Genomic DNA, 16824 nt, shown 5'->3' on the forward strand with positions numbered 1-16824 from the left:
TCCATCTCATGACTCGGAGATCACAACCTCAGCCAAAGCCAAGAGTTAGACCCTCAACCCCCTGAGCCACTCAGGCGCCCTGATGCATAAATTCTTTTTTTTTTTTAAGATTTGAAAAAATTTATTTATATTATAGAGAATGAGCAGGGGGGAGGGGGAGAGGGAGAGGGAGAAGCAGACTTCCTGCCGGGCAGGCAGACTGATGCGGGGCTCCATCCCAGGACCCCGGGATCATGACCCGAGCCAAAGGCAGACGCTTAACCGGCTGAGCCACCCAGGCGCCCCGATGCATAAATTCTTTTTTTTTTTTTTTTAAAGATTTTACTTATTTATTTGACAGAGAGATAAGAGAGACAGCACAAGTAGGCAGAGTGGCAGGCAGAGGGAGAGGGAGAAGCAGGCTTCCCGCTGAGCGGGGAGCCCGATGCGGGGCTCGATCCCAGGATCCTGGGATCATGACCTGAGCCAAAAGCAGCTGCTTAGCTAACTGAGCCACCCAGGCGCCCCTCCCCCCCCGATGCATAAATTCTTAATCACGATGGTTCATATGTCACTAAATTGGGAGCAAATATACCACACGGGGCTCAACAGAATGCATCATGCAGACATCCTATACCGAATCGTCCAGGCACCCAGCTCTGTTAGAAAAAGTTTCCACTTCTGTCACTAAAGAGAGGAGATTTTGCACCATACAGTGGAAAAACACACTCTTTTACAAGGATGTCACTCTAAGGAATAAATCACATACTTTGGACTGTTATGCCAATGCTGACATTTGTCACTTGGTGACCCGCACCACCTAGTGCTGAGCAGTTTTTCACAGAGACTTCACTTTCCAGAATCAATCATGCACCAAAGCTATTGTTAACAGTTTAGGCTTGTGCCACAAAGAAAAGTACACATCCACCACACATTGCTAAGCACAGCAGGTGCATCCGTGATTCAGTACCGTGCTGTCTCTGTGACACGCCGTGATTAGTGCTATATGTGGCACGTGTGGGTTCTCCGGAGTGACACGTGTTGAAACGCTGTGCTTACGAGAGAGGTACATGAATCACTCGGTTCGGTGATGCATCTGCGAAATACTGCATGGAGAACAGCATGGTGCCTCAGCTGCTTTCTTGTGCCGTGTTGAAACTCTGTTGAGCAAAAGTAGGTGTGTGATGAATTCAGCACACCGAGGTCTCCGCAACGTTGTGTGTTTTAGCAATATATGGTGCATGATATTTGTATGAACTCTGTGTTTGACAGAGTGAGGGGCATGATTGATTCACTGTAGTGATGGGGTCTCTGCGAAGCAATGCAATTATCAGTGTGTAGTGCATATACTTTTTTTTAGTGACATATGTTGAAACACGGTATTTGGCAAGTATATGACAATACTTGAGTAGAAGGGTGTGGTTCCAATACTACATTCTTATGGGACACGTCCTGTTTCAACTATAAATTTAACATACATATTTGCAAAGCGAATAATCATACTGCTGTATCTGTGAAATGCTGTGTTTAGAAGTAAGGGGATCGTGAAATTCGTTCTTCTGTGATACATCTATAAACCCTGCATTGAGGGGCGCCAGGGTGGCTCAGTCGGTTAGGTATCTGCCTTCAGCTCAGATCATGATCTCAGGGTCCTGGGATTGAGTCCTGCATCGGGCTCCCCACTCAGCGGGGAGTCTGCAGCTCCCTCTCCCTCTGACCCTCCCCCCTGCTTGTGTTCTAGTGTGCTCTCTCTCTCTCAAATGAATTAAAAAAAAACTTAAAAAAAAAAACCCAAACGCTGCACTGAGCAGAGTTAGGTGCACAAAGGAAGCTCAGTGTTACCTCTGTGAAATATTGACTTCAAAAGTGCATAGTTCAGGGGCACCTGGTTAAGCATTGGACTCTTGGTTTCAGCTCAGGTCGTGATCTCAGGTCATGAGATCGACCCTGCGTGCAGAGTCTGCTTGGGTTTCTCTCTCCCTCTCCCTCTCCCCCTCCCTGCTGTGTGCTCTTTCTCTAAAATAAATAAATCTTTAAAAAAAGCGCGCATAGTTCATGTAATTCATTCATTGGTTATCCATGTTTTAAAACTTTGTAAAATAGAGCTAGGTGTGTGTGTGAATAAGCATCGCATTATCTCTGTGAAGCACTATCTATAAAAGGGTGCAGTTCATCTACTTCATCCTCAGTGAAAGACGTTTGAACTCTGTGTTTAACTGATCTAGGTGCATGTGTGAATGAGCATGGTGTTACCTATGTGAAACACATGATTTAGAAGCATGTGAATATGGGGGCACCTGGGTGGCTCCAGTCGGTTAAGCGTCTGCCTTCAGCTCAGGTCATGATCCTGGAGTCCTGGGATGGAGCCCTGAGTTGGGCTCCTTGCTCGGTGGGAATCCTGCTTCTCCCTCTCCTGCTCCCCCTGCTTGTGTTCCTGCTCTTGCTATCTCTCTCTCTCTGTCGAATAAATAAATAAATAAAATCTTTAAAAAAAATATATATATATATATGCATGATGTATTTTACAATAACAAATTAAAAAAAAATTTTTTTTTAAGATTTTATTTATTTGCGAGAGAGAATGAGAAACAGAGAGCATGAGAGGGAGGAGGGTCAGAGGGAGAAGCAGACTCCCCGCTGAGCAGGGAGCCCAACGCGGGACTCGATCCCGGGACTCCAGGATCATGACCTGAGCCGAAGGCAGTCGCTTAACCAACTGAGCCACCCAGGCGCCCACAATAACAAATTTTTAATAACTAAAGAGAAGGGTGTGGGAATGCCTGCCTTCAGGTCAGGTCATGATCCCAGGGTCCTGGGATCGAGTCCCACATCGGGCTCCTTGCTCAGCGGGGAGCCTGCTTCTCCCTCTGCCTGACGCTCTCCTTGCTTGTGCGCTCTGTCAAAATAAATAAATAAAATCTTAAAAAAAAAGGAAGTGTGGGAATCCGTACTTCATCCTTCTGTGACATGATTAAACTCTGTTTGCAGGACGAATTTGTGAGTAACTAGGGGTAACATTACTCAGTGAACCTCTGCGTTTAGATGTGTATGGGGACTACAATGCATTCTTGGGTTTTTTTGTTTGTTTTTTAAGATTTTTATTTACTACAATACGTTCTTCTGGCTACAGTTTTATACTCTGTGTCTGACAGGCTGAGTGTGTTGAGTGAAGGCATATAGTTTCATCTCTGTGAAAAACTGTTTAGAAGCATGTGGTATGGTAATTCATTCTTCTATGGAAATGTTCAAACACAGTGTTTAGATTGCCAAATGCAACTCTGTTTAACGGAGCTAGCTGCATGAGTTAATGAATATGATGGTTTTTATACTAAAAACTGTGTTCAAAAAGACACAATTCATGTACTTCATGGTTTAGTCATACAGGTTCAAACGCTGTTTCACTTATCTGGGTGTGTGAATGAATGGACCCAGCGTTATGTCTGTGAAATGCTATGTTTAGAACATTGGGATTCATGGAATTGTATTCTTCTGTGATCTATAACTCAACTCTCTGGGGTTTTTTTGTTGTTTTATTTTTAAAGATTTTATTTATTTGACAGATAGAGGGCACAAGCAGAGGCAGTGGCAGGCAGAGGGAAAGGGAGAAGCAGACTCCCTGCTGAGCAGGGAGCCCTACTCAGGGCTCAATCCCAGGACCCTGGGATCATGACCTGAGCTGAAGGCAGATGCTTAACTGGCTGAGCCACCCAGGTGCCCCTCTCAGCTCTGTGTTTTACAAAAGTAAATGTGAGGGTGAATGTGCTCAGTGTAATCTTCCTGAGACATTGTGTTTGGAAGTTTGTAGTTCATGTCCTTCATTCTGTAAGACATGATTAAACACTATTTAAGAGAATTAGGGGGATATGTGAATAAGCATAGTATTATCTCGGTGAAAACCTGTATGTAGAAGTATGTGGTTCAGGTAATCCAGTATTCTATGATACATGCTTGAGCACTGTGTTTAACAAGGTAATTGGCAAGTATATGACAATACTTGAGTAGAAGTGTGTGGTTCCAGTACTTCATTCTTATGGGACACCTGTTTCAACTATAAATTTAACTGAGTGGATGAGTATGGTGTTATATGTGAAACACTGTTTTGAGAGGGTGGTTCTTGTACTCCATTCTTCAGTGATACGTATTTAATCACTGCGTTTAACAGAGATAGACATATAATGAATGAATATAGTGCTACATCTTTGAAAATCTGTGTTTAGGAGTGTGTGATTTATGTACTTCATTCATCCACAATACATGCTTAGATGCCTTGTTAACTGAACTAGGTACATTAATACATAAGCATAGCATTATCTCTGTGAAACACTGTAAAAGTGTGTTGTTCATTACTTCATTTTAAAAAAAGATTTTATTTATTTATTTTAGAGAAAGAGAATGCACGAGAGGGGGAAGGGGCAGAGGGGGAAGGAGAGGGACAAACAGACTGTGCACTGAGTGGAGAGCCTGACCTGGGGCTCGATCTCACAACCCTGAAGTCATGACCTGAGCCAAAACCAAGAGTCTGATTTTCAACCGACTGAGCCACCCAGGCACCCCTTACTTCATTTTTAAGAAATACATGTTAAAATATTGTGTTTAAAAAGTCTATGTATGTGAGAAAAATAGCAAACTAGGAAGCTTCAAGCCCTAGTGATCCTAGGTATAATTATCAGTCAGTTTCTCGGCAGTGATCTTGGAAGCCAGAAGACAGTGAAATGGTGTTTTTCAGGTCCTGGAGCAGAAAATATGTCATCTGAGAATTCTATACCCAGCAAAACTGTACTTCAAAAAATGGAGGAAGTCTACTGATGATACTCTCCCTCTCCCTCTACCCTTCTCCCCGCTCACACTCTCTCTCCCCGTCTCTAAAAATAAGTAAATAAATCTTTAAAACAATGGTTAGAATGGTTGGGGCACCTGGATGGCTCAGTTGGTTAAGTGTCTGCCTTTGGCTCAGGTCATGAACTCAGGGTCCTGGGATTGAGCCTCACCTTGGGCTCCCTGCTCAGTGGGGAGTCTGCTTCTCCCTCACACTCTTCCCCTGTGTGCTCTCTCTCTCAAATAAATAGATAAAAAATCTTTTAAAAAATGGTTAGGATGGTAAATTTTGTTATATGTATTTTATTAAAATTTTTAAATGAAGGAGAAATTATAACATTCAGAGATAAACCAAAACTGAGGGACTTCATTACAATTAGACCTACACCGCAAGAAATGTTAAAAGGAGTCCTTCTATCTGAAATGAAAAGATACTAGACAGTAACTTGAAACTATGTAAAGATATAAAGATCTCTGGTAAAGGTAAATACCTGGGCAAATATAAAAACCAATATTATAGCAACACTTTTATTTTCTTTTCTACATGATTGAAAAGACAAATACATTAAAAAATATATATCTCTGTTAATGAGTACACAATATATAAGTTGTAAGATTTGTAAGTATATAAGATGTAAGTTGTGATACCAATAACATAAAGAGCAGGGGTGGAGATATTCTTATAATATCCTTATGCTATCCTTAATGAAGTTTTTGTATGCAATTGAATTTAAGTTAGCATCAACTTAAAACAGATTGTTATAACTTTAGGATGTAATAAGTAATCCCTTTATTAAAGACAAAGGAAATAGCTATAGATATGTACCCAAAAAATGAAAAAGAAATTTAAATGTGTCACTAAAAAACTAAACACAAAAGAAGGCAGAAATGGAAGAAATGATGGACAAAACATACTATAAGACATTTAGAGAAAAAAATAACAAAATGAAAAAAGTAAATCCTTCTCTATCAGTAATTACTTTATTTTTAAAAAGATACTTTTAATTTATTTTTAAAAAAGATTTTATTTATTTATTTGACAGAGACACAAGGAGAGAGGGAACACAAGCAGGGTGGGTGGGAGAGGGAAAAGCAGGCTTCCCGCTGAGCAGGGAGACCAATGTGGGGCTCAATCCCAGGACCTCAGGACCACGACCTGAGCTGAAGGTGTAAGCTTAATGACTGAACCACCCAGGCGCCCCTTAAAATTTATTTTTGTGCGAGAGAGAGAGAGCACGCATGAGCAGGGTGGAGGGGCAGAGGTAGAAGCAGACTCCCGTTGAGCAGGGAGCCTGATCCGGGACTCCATCCCAGGACCCTAGGATCATGACCTGAGCTGAAGGCAGATGCTTAATTAACTGAGCCACCCAGGTGCCCTCAGTAATTACTTTAAATGTAAATGGATTAAACTCATGAATAAAAAAGTAGAGATTGGTAGAATGGATTTTTTAAAGATCCAATTATACACTGTTCACAAAATACTCACTTTATTTTTTCCCAAATCATTTAAATTCCAGTTAGTTAGTATACAGTGTAATATTAGTTTCAGATGTTGTATTTAGTGATTCATCACTTATAAGCATTAGATCCCAGTTACAAATTGAAAGTGAGAGGATAGAAAAGTTATTTCATGTAAATACTGACCAAAAGAAACTGAGCTGGCTATACTCATACCAGACAAAACAGGCCTTAAATAAAAAATTTTTCCAAGAGACAAATAAGGATATTATATATTGATATGAGAATCAATTCATCAAGAAGATATAATAATTATAAACATATATGCACCAAACATCAGAAAACCAAAACATTTGAAACAAATATTGACAGAATTGAAAGGAGAAACAAACAGCTCTATAATAATAGTTGGAAACCTTAGTATCCTATTTTCAATACTGGATATAACAACCATTAAAGAGATCAATAAGGAAATAGGGACTTGAACAACATTATGAACCATTAAGACCTAACTGACATATCCAGAACACTCTACCCAACAACAGCAGAGTACACGTTTTTCTCAAGTTCCAGGAAACATTCTTCAAGAGAGATCATATGTTAGGCTACAAAACAAATCTTAATAAATTTTAAAAGATTGAAATTATACACAATCTTTTTTGATTACATGGAATGAAACTATAAACTATAAACTATTATAAATAATAGAAGGAAAACTGAATATTTCACAAACAGAAATTAAACAGCATGCTCTTAGACAACCAAAGAATCAAAGAAGAAATCACAAAAGAATTTAGAAATATATTGAGACAAATGAACATGAAAACACAATATACCAGAACTTATGAGATGCAGCAAAAGCACTGGAAAGAGGGAAATTTATAGCCGTAAATGCTTACATTAAAAAAGAAGAAAATTTTCTTTTTTTTAAAAAGATTATTTATTTATTTATTTGACACAGAGAGAGCACAAGCAGAAGGAGTGGCAGGCAGAGGGAGAGGTAGGGGGAGAAGCAGGCTCCCCACTGAGCAGAGAGCCTGATGTGGTGCTCGATCCCAGGACCCTGGGACCATGACCTGAGCCAAAGGTAGATGCTTAACTGACAGAGCCATCCAGGCACCACCTCCCCCCCAAAAAAGAAGAAAAATTTCAAATAAGTAATCCAAGTTCATATCTTAAGGAACAAGAAAAAAAGAGTAAGTTAAGCCAAATGTTAGCAAAAGGAAGGAAATAGTAAAGATTAGAGCAAATTCAAATAAAATAGAGAATAAAAAAATAAAAAACATCAATGAGACCAAAATTGTTTCTTTGAGAAGATCAACAAACTTAACAAACATTTACCTAGAATCAGGAAAAACGCAAAATATAAGATTTAAATTACTATGAAATGAAAGTGGGGACATCACTACCAATTTTACATAAATAAAAGGATCATAAGAAAGTACTATGAACAATTATACACCAACAAATTGGACAACCTACAAGAAATAGACATATCCATAGAAATGCATAACCTTTCTATTTCATGAAGAAATAGAAAATCTGAAGAGATCTATAACTAGTAAAAAGACTGATTGAGTAATCAAAAACCTCCCAAAAAGGAAAGCCCAGGACAAGATGGTTCACTGGTGAGTTCTGCCAAACATTTATTTTTTAAAATTAATTAATTAATTTTTAAAAAAGATTTTATTTATTTGACAGAGAGAGAGACAGCGAGAGCAGGAACACAAGCAGGGGGAGTGGGAGAGGGAGAGGGAGAAGCAGGCTCCCCGGTGAGCAGGGAGTCCGATGTGGGGCTTGATCCCAGGACCCTGGGATCATGACCTGAGCCAAAGGCAGACGCTTAACGACTGAGCCACCAAGGCGCCACTATTTTTTTTATTTAAATTCAATGAATTAACATATAGTGTATTATTAGTTTCAGAGGTAGAGTTCAATGATTCATCAGTTGTATATAACACCAAGTGCCCACTACATCATGTGCCCTCCTGATTAAGAGTCTCTTATGGTTTGTCTCTGGTTTTGTCTTGTTTTATTTTTTCCTCTCTTCCCCTATGATCCTCTCTTTTGTTTCTTTAATTCCACATATGAGTGAAATCATATGATAATTGTCTTTCTCTGATTGACTTATTTCGCTTAGCATAATACTATCTAGTTCCAGCCATGTCATTGCAAATGGTAAGATTTCATTTTTTTGATGGCTGAGTAATATTCCATTGTGTATATATACCACATCTTCTTTTTTTTAAATTAACATATAATGTATTATTTATTTGAGTGGTAGAGGTCTGTGATTCATCAATCTTACACAATTCACAGCACTCACCATAGCACATACCCTCCCTAATGTCCATCACCCAGCCACCCCCTTCCATTCCAGCAACCCTCAGTTTGTTCCCTGAGATTAAGAGTCTCGTATGGTTTGTCTCCCTCTCTGGTTTCATCTTGTTCCATTTTTCCTTCCCTTCCCCCATGATCCTCTGTCTTGTTTCTCAAATTCCTCATATCAGTGAGATCATATAATAACTGTCTTTCTCTGATTGACTTATTCCACTTAGCATAATCCCCTTTAGTTCCATCCACCTCATTGCAAATGGCAGGATTTCATTTGTTTGGATGGCTGCATAATATTCCATTGTGTAGGGCGCCTGGGTGGCTCAGTTGGTTAAGCAACTGCCTTCGGCTCAGGTCATGATCCTGGAGTCCCAGGATCGAGTCCCGCATCGGGCTCCCTGCTCAGCGAGGAGCCTGCTTCTCCCTCTGACCCTGCCCCCTCTCATGTACTCTCTCTCATTCTCGCTCTCTCAAATAAATAAATAAATCTTTAAAAAAAAAATTCCATTGTGTATATATACCACATCTTCTTTATCCATTCATCTGTTGATGGACATCTGGGTTCTTTCCATAGTTTGACTATTGTGGACATTGCTGGTATAAACATTGGGCTACAGTTGCCCCTTCAGATCACTACATTTGTACCTTTGGGGTAAATATCTAGTAATGCCATTGCTGGGTCATAGGGTAGCTCTATTTTTAACTTTTTGAGGACCCACCATACTGTTTTCCAGAGTGGCTGCACCAGCTTGCATTCCCACCAACAGTGTAAGAGGGTTCCCCTTTCTCCACATCTTCACCAACATCTGTCGTTTCCTGCCTTGTTAATTTTAGCCATTCTGATTGGTGTGAGGTGGTATCTCATTGTGGTTTTGATTTGGATTTCCCTGATGCCAAGTGATGTTGAACACTTTTTCTTGTGTCTGTTGTCCATTTGGATGTCTTCTTTGGAAAAATGTCGTTCATGTCTTCTGCCCATTTCTTGACTGAATTATTTGTTCTTTGGATGTTGAGTTTGATAAGTTTCTTTAGAGATTTTGGATACTAGCCCTTAATCTGATAAGACATTTGCAAATATCTTCTTCCATTCTGTAGGTTGTCTTTTGGTTTCATCAACTGTTTCCTTTGCTGTACAAAAGCTTTTTATTTTGATGAAGTCCCAATAGTTCATTTTTGCCTTTGTTACCCTTGCCTTTGGAGACGTGTCTAGCAAGAAGTTGCTGCAGCCAAGGTCGAAGAGGTTGCTGCCTGTGTTCTCCTCTAAGATTTTGATGGATTCCTGCCTCACATTTAGGTCTTTCATCCATTTAGAGTCTATTTTTGTGTATGGTGTAAGGAAATGGTCCAGTTTCATTCTTCTGCATGTTGCTGTCCAATTTTCCCAACATCATTTGTTGAAGAGACTGTCTTTTTTTCCATTGGATATTCTTTCCTGCTTTGTCAAAGATTAGTTAACCATAGAATTGAGGCTCCATTTCTGGGTTTTCTGTTCTGTTCCATTGATCTATGTGTCTGTTTTTGTGCCAGTACCATGCTGTCTTGATGATTTCAGCTTTTTTTTTTTTTTAAGATTTTATTTATTTATTTGACAGCGAGAGAAGGAACACAAGCAGGGGGAGTGGGAGAAGGAGAAGCAGGCCTCCTGCAGAGCAGGGAGCCCAGGACCCTGGGATCATGACCCGAGCCAAAGGCAGACGCTCAACTACTGAGCCACCCAGGTGCCCCTACAGCTTTGTAATAGAGCTTGAAGTCCAGAATTGTGCCACCAGGATTGGTTTTCTTTTTCAACATTCCTTTGGCTATTCGGGGTCTTTTCTGGTTCCATGCAAATTTGGAGATTATTTGTTCCAGCTCTGTGAAAAATGTTGATGGTATTTTGATAGGGATTGCATTGAACGTATAGATTGCTCTAGGTACCATAGACAATTAACAATATTTTTTCTTCCAATCCATGAATTCTGCCAAACATTTATTTATTTAGGATTTTATTTATTTATTTGACAGAGAGATAGCAAGAGCAGGAACACAAGCAGGGGGAGTGGGAGAGGAAGAAGCAGGCTTCACACCTGAGCAGGGAGCCCGATATGGGGCTTGATCCCAGGACTCTGGGACCATGACCTAAGCTGAAGGCAGACACTTAACGAGTGAGCCACCCAAGTGCCCCTCTGCCAAACATTTAAACAAGAATTAATACCCAATCCTCAAACTCTTCCAAAAGCTAAAGAGGAGGAAATACTCCCTAACTCATTTTTGAGGCCAGTATTATTCTGACACCAATGACAGAGAAAGAAACTATAAGAAAATGAAGCTACAGACCAATATCCTTGATGAATATTGATGTAAAAATCCTCAACAAATACTAGTGAATGGAATCCAACAGCATATTAAAAGGATGATACATCATGACCAAATGGGATTTATTTCTGGAATGCAAGGAAGATTCAACATGTAGAAATTATTCAGTGTAATACATCACATTAATGGAATGAAGGAAAAAATATATGACCATCAAAATGAGGCAGAAAATGTATTTGACAAGATTCAGCACCCATTCATGATAAAAATACTCAACATACTAGGAATAGAAGGATAATTTCTCAAGTAACTAAAGCCATATATTCAATGGTGAAAACTTGAAAGTCTTTTACTTAAGGTTGGGAAAAAGACAAGGATGCCTAATTTCACCACTTCTATTCAACATAGTATCAGAAGTGCTAGTCAGAGTGATTAGGTAATTTTAAAAAATGAAAAGCACCAAACTGGAAAGGAAGAAACATAATGATTTCTGTTCTCAGATGATATGGTCTTATATGTTTAAAAAAAAAAAAATGCTGACTTTTCTAAAGATAAAAAAAAAAAAGACACTGTTAGAATTAATACACAAAGTCAACAAAATTGAGGACACAAAATAACACATAAAATCAGTCGCATTTCTGCACACTGACAGTGAACAATCTGAAATGGGAATTAAGAAAACAATTCCATTTACAATAGCATAAAGAAGAATAACATACTTAGGAATAAACTTAACAAAAGAAGAAAAAGAGTTGTATACTGAAAACTACAAAAAAAAACCCTGCTAAAAGATACCAAGAAGACAAAAATAAATGGAAAGACATCCTATGTTCATGGATTGAAAGAGTTAATATAAAGATGTCAATACTACCCAAAGCAATCTACAGATTCAATGAAATCACTATCAAAATCTGAATGACATTTTTTATGAAAATATAAAAAGCCATCCTAAAATTTATATGGGAATCTCAAGGAACCCCAAATAAGCAAAATAATATTGAAAGAAAAGAACAAAGTTGGAGACTCACACTTCTTGATTTCAAAACTTACTTCAAAGCTACAGGAACTAAACAGCATGACACTGCATAAAGACATATACACAAATAGAATAGAATAGAAAGCCCGGAAACAAACTTTCATCAGTCAAATTGATTTTCAGTCAGATTGATTTTCAGTCAGATTGATTTTCAGTCAAATTGATTTTCAAGGGTGCCAGGACGAGTCAATGGGGAATGGGCAATGTTTTCAACAAATGGTGGTGGGACAACTGCATATCCACATGCACAAGAATGAAGTTGAATATTTATACTATATAGAAAAATTAACTCAAAATGGGTCAAAAACCTAAATATAATAACAAAATCATAAAACACTTAGAAGAAAATATGAAGAGAAAACTTCACAACATTGGATTTGGCAATAATTCATTGGATTTAATACCAAAAGCACAACAACAAAAGAAAAAAAAGTAAGTTTGATTTCATCAAAATGTAAAGCTTTTGTGCATCAAAGGACACCATCAACAGAGTGAAAAATCAACCCACAGAATGGGAAAAAAATATTTGCAAATCATATATCTGATAAGAGGTTAATAGCCAGAATAAATAAAGAACTACTAAAATTCAACAACAAAAAACAAAATTTAAAAATGAGCAAAAATTTTTGAATAGATATTTCTCCAGAGAAGATGTACAAAGAGAAGATGTACAAAATAGCCAATAAGCTTGTGAAAAGATACTCAACCTCATTAACTATTAGGGAAATTCAAATCAAAACCACTTCATATCCACTAGGATGGCTATTATAAAAACAAAACAAAAACTAAAACAAAGAAATGAAAAGCCATTCCATGCTCATAGATTGGGAGAACAAATATTGTTAAAATGTCTATACTACCCAAAGCAAACTATTCATTTAAAGCAATCCCTATCAAAATACCAATAGCATTTTTCACAGAACTGGAATAAACAATCCTAAAATTTGTATAGAACCACAAAAGACCCCAAATAGCTAAAGCAGTCTTGTAAAAGAAAAACAAAACTGGAGGTATCACAATTCCAAACTTCAAGTTATACTACAAAGCTGTAGGAATCAAACCAGCATGGTACTGGCGCAAAAATATACACATATGTCAATGGAACAAAATAGAAAACCCAGAGGGGGGATGGAGCAAGATGGCGGAGGAGTAGGAGACCTGGATTTCCTCTCCTCAGGAATTCAGCTGGATAGGGATCAAACCATTCTGAACACCTACAAACCCAACAGGAGATCGAAGAAAGAAATACCAACAACTCTCTGAACAGAAAAGCGACCATTTTCTGGAAGGTAGGACGTGCGGAGAAGTGAATCCGAGGCGATATTTGGGAGGATAGACAGCAGGGGAAGGGTCCTCCGTCAGCCGCTTCTGGCAAGTGATAGAGCCGGGGAGCACAAATTCGGAAATTTTAGAAGTCGGCTCCGCCGAGGGACGTCACTCTGGTGGCTAAGCGGGGGGTGGAACCCTCTGGGACAGTGTGGTCTCAGGACCCTCGGGGTCACAGAAAGACTGGGGGTGCCTGAGTGCGGCAGAGCTCCCAGGTAACAGAGCCGGGAAGCCGGCTGCAGAGGCGGAGCCCAGGCGCGGGCTCTCAGCTCGGGGTGGCCATAAACCAGGATCCGCGGCACAGTCGGGCCCCTGCTCCTCCAGCAGGGACCCCACAAGCGGCAGATCCGGGGAGACTCACCTTCCTCCCCGGGGAGGAGCCACGCGGGAGTGCACCGCAGGGATCTGCTGGGTTTGGAGACTCCACCTGGGCTCGGGTGCCAGAGATAGAGGCGCGCGGTTGCAGGCCGGGTGAGCACGGAGTGCGGCCGGAGACCGGGGAGACGGGAGTGACTGACGGCTTTTCTCTGGGGGCTCACTGAGGAGCGGGCCCCGAGTTCTCGGCTCCTCCGGGGCGGAGATTGGGAGGCCGCCATGTTCACTCTCCGCCTCCAAAGCCATACGGAAAGCTCGCAGGGAACAAAAGCCCCGGAGAGCAAACCCGAGCAGATTACTTAGCCAGGAGGGGGCAAGGGCGGGGCAAGTCCGCCTCCGGCAGAGACATTTGGAAACCATGGCAACAGGCCCCTCCCCCAGAAGATCAGTGAGAACAGCCAGCCAAGACCAAGTTTACCGATCAATGAGAACGGCAGAACTCCAGCACTAGGGGACTACTGCACATAGAATTCACGGCTTTTTTACCATGATTCTTTAGTCTTTTAAAGTTAATTTTTTTTAACTTTTTGTCTTTTTATTTCTTTTTGAATTTTTCTTTTTCCCTTTTTCAACCAACATCTTATCAATCCCTTTTTTAAAAAAAAAACATTTTTATTTTTCATTTTTAGAGTCATATTCTATCCCTTAATAGTAGTTACCCATATTTTTGGCTTATATATATAAGTTGTTCTCTCTTTAAAATTTTGAGATAGTTTCTTCTAACAGATTAAAATATACCCTAAATCTCTAGTATATGGTGTTTTCTATTCCCCTACCTGATCACACCCTCTCCCTTTTTTTTTCTTTTTCTTTTTTCTTTTTTTAAATCCTCTTCTTTCTTTTTTCAAACAACTTCTTATCAATTCCTTTTATAAAATTTTTTATAATTTCCATTTTTACAGTCATATTCCATCCCTTCATCATATCAACCCTTATTTTTGTACATATATAAGTTTTTCTTTCTTTAAAATTTTGGGAGGCACTTTCTTCTAAAAGACCAAAATACACCCCAAATCTAGTGTATGGCACTGATCTATATACCATATAGATCATATTTGATCACATTCTGGTTTTTTTGTTGTTGTTGTTGTTTTGTTTTGTTTGTTTTTGTTTTTATCTTTATCTTTTTCTTTTTCTTTTTTTTTCTTTTTCTTTTTTCTCTCTTTCCCTTTCTTATCCCACTGCTTCAGGTCTTTTCTGATTTGTTTAGAGTATATTTTCTGGGGACGTGGTTACTCTGCTAGCATTTTGTTCTCTCATTAATCTATTCTCCTCTGCACAAAATGACAAGATGGAAAAAATCACCTCAACAAAAAGAACAAGAGGTAGTACCGACTGCCAGGGACCTACTCAATACGGACATTAGTACGATGTCAGATCTAGAGTTCAGAATCATCACTTTAAAGATACTAGCTGGGCTTGAAAAAAATATGGAAGTTATTAGAGAAACCCTTTCTGGAGAAGTAAAAGAGCTAAAATCCAACCAAGTAGAAATCAAAAAGGCTATTAATGAGGTGCAATCAAAAATGGGGGCGCTAACTGCTAGAATAAATGAGGCAGAAGAGAGAATCAGTAATATAGAAGATGAAATGATGGAAAATAAAGAAGCTGAGAAAAAGAGAGATAAACAACTACTGGATCACGAGGGCAGAATTCGAGAGATAAGCGATACCATAAGACGAAACAACATTAGAATAATTGGGATCCCAGAAGAAGAAGAAAGAGAGGGAGGGCCAGAAGGTATAATGGAGCAAATTATAGCAGAGAACTTCCCTAATTTGGGGAAAAAAACAGGCATGAAAATCCAGGAAGCACAGAGAACCCCTCTCAAAATCAATAAAAATAGGTCAACTCCCCGACATCTAATAGTAAAACTTACGAGTCTCATAGACAAAGAGAAAATCCTGAAAGCAGCTCAGGAGAAGAGATATGTAACCTACAATGGTAGAAACATTAGATTGGCAACAGACCTATCCACAGAGACGTGGCAGGCCAGAAAGGACTGGCAGGATATATTCAGAGCACTAAATGAGAAAAATATGCAGCCAAGAATACTCTATCCAGCTAGGCTGTCATTGAAAATTGAAGGAGAGATAAAAAGCTTCCAGGACAAACAAAAACTAAAGGAATTTGCAAACACAAAACCAGCCCTACAGGAAATCTTGAAAGGGGTCCTTTAAGCAAAGAGAGAGCCTAAAAGCAACATAGACCAGAAAGGAACACAGACAATATACGGTAACAGTCACCTTACAGGCAATACAATGGCACTAAATTCCTATCTTTCAATAGTTACCCTGAATGTAAATGGGCTCAATGCCCCAATCAAAAGACACAGGCTAACAGACTGGATTAAAAAACAAGACCCATCAATATGCTGTCTGCAAGAGACTCATTTTAGAACCAAAGACACCCCCAGTTTGAAAGTGAGGGGGTGGAAAACCATTTACCATGCTAATGGACACCAAAAGAAAGCTGGGGTGGCAATACTTATATCAGACAAAGTAGATTTTAAACCAAAGACTGTAATAAGAGATGAGGAAGGACACTATATCCTACTTAAAGGATCTATCCAACAAGAAGATCTAACAATTGTAAATATCTATGCCCCTAACATGGGAGCAGCCAATTATATAAGGCAATTAATAACAAAAGCAAAGAAACACATCGACAACAATACAATAATAGTGGGGGACTTTAACATCCCCCTCACTGAAATGGACAGATCGTCTAAGCAAAAGATCAACAAGGAAATAAAGACTTTAAATGACACACTGGACCAAATGGACTTCACAGACATATTCAGAACATTCCACCCCAAAGCAACGGAATACACATTCTTCTCTAGTGCCCATGGAACATTCTCCAGAATAGATCACATCCTAGGTCATAAATCAGGTCTCAACCGGTACCAAAAGATTGGGATCATTCCCTGCCTATTTTCAGACCACAATGCTTTGAAACTAGAACTCAATCACAAGAGGAAAGTCGGAAAGAACTCAAATACATGGAGGCTAAGGAGCATCCTACTGAAGAATGAATGGGTCAACCAGGAAATTAAAGAAGAATTAAAAAAAATACATGGAAACCAATGAAAATGAAAACACAACTGTTCAAAATCTTTGGGATGCAGCAAAGGCAGTCCTAAGAGGAAAGTATATAGCAATACAAGCCTTTCTCAAGAAACAAGAAAGGTCTCAAGTACACAA

Source organism: Mirounga angustirostris, unplaced genomic scaffold (genome assembly GCF_029215605.1).
Source record: "Mirounga angustirostris isolate CCGP_5_RB_7025 unplaced genomic scaffold, mMirAng1.0.hap1 SCAF_17, whole genome shotgun sequence".
NCBI lineage: Eukaryota > Metazoa > Chordata > Mammalia > Carnivora > Phocidae > Mirounga > Mirounga angustirostris.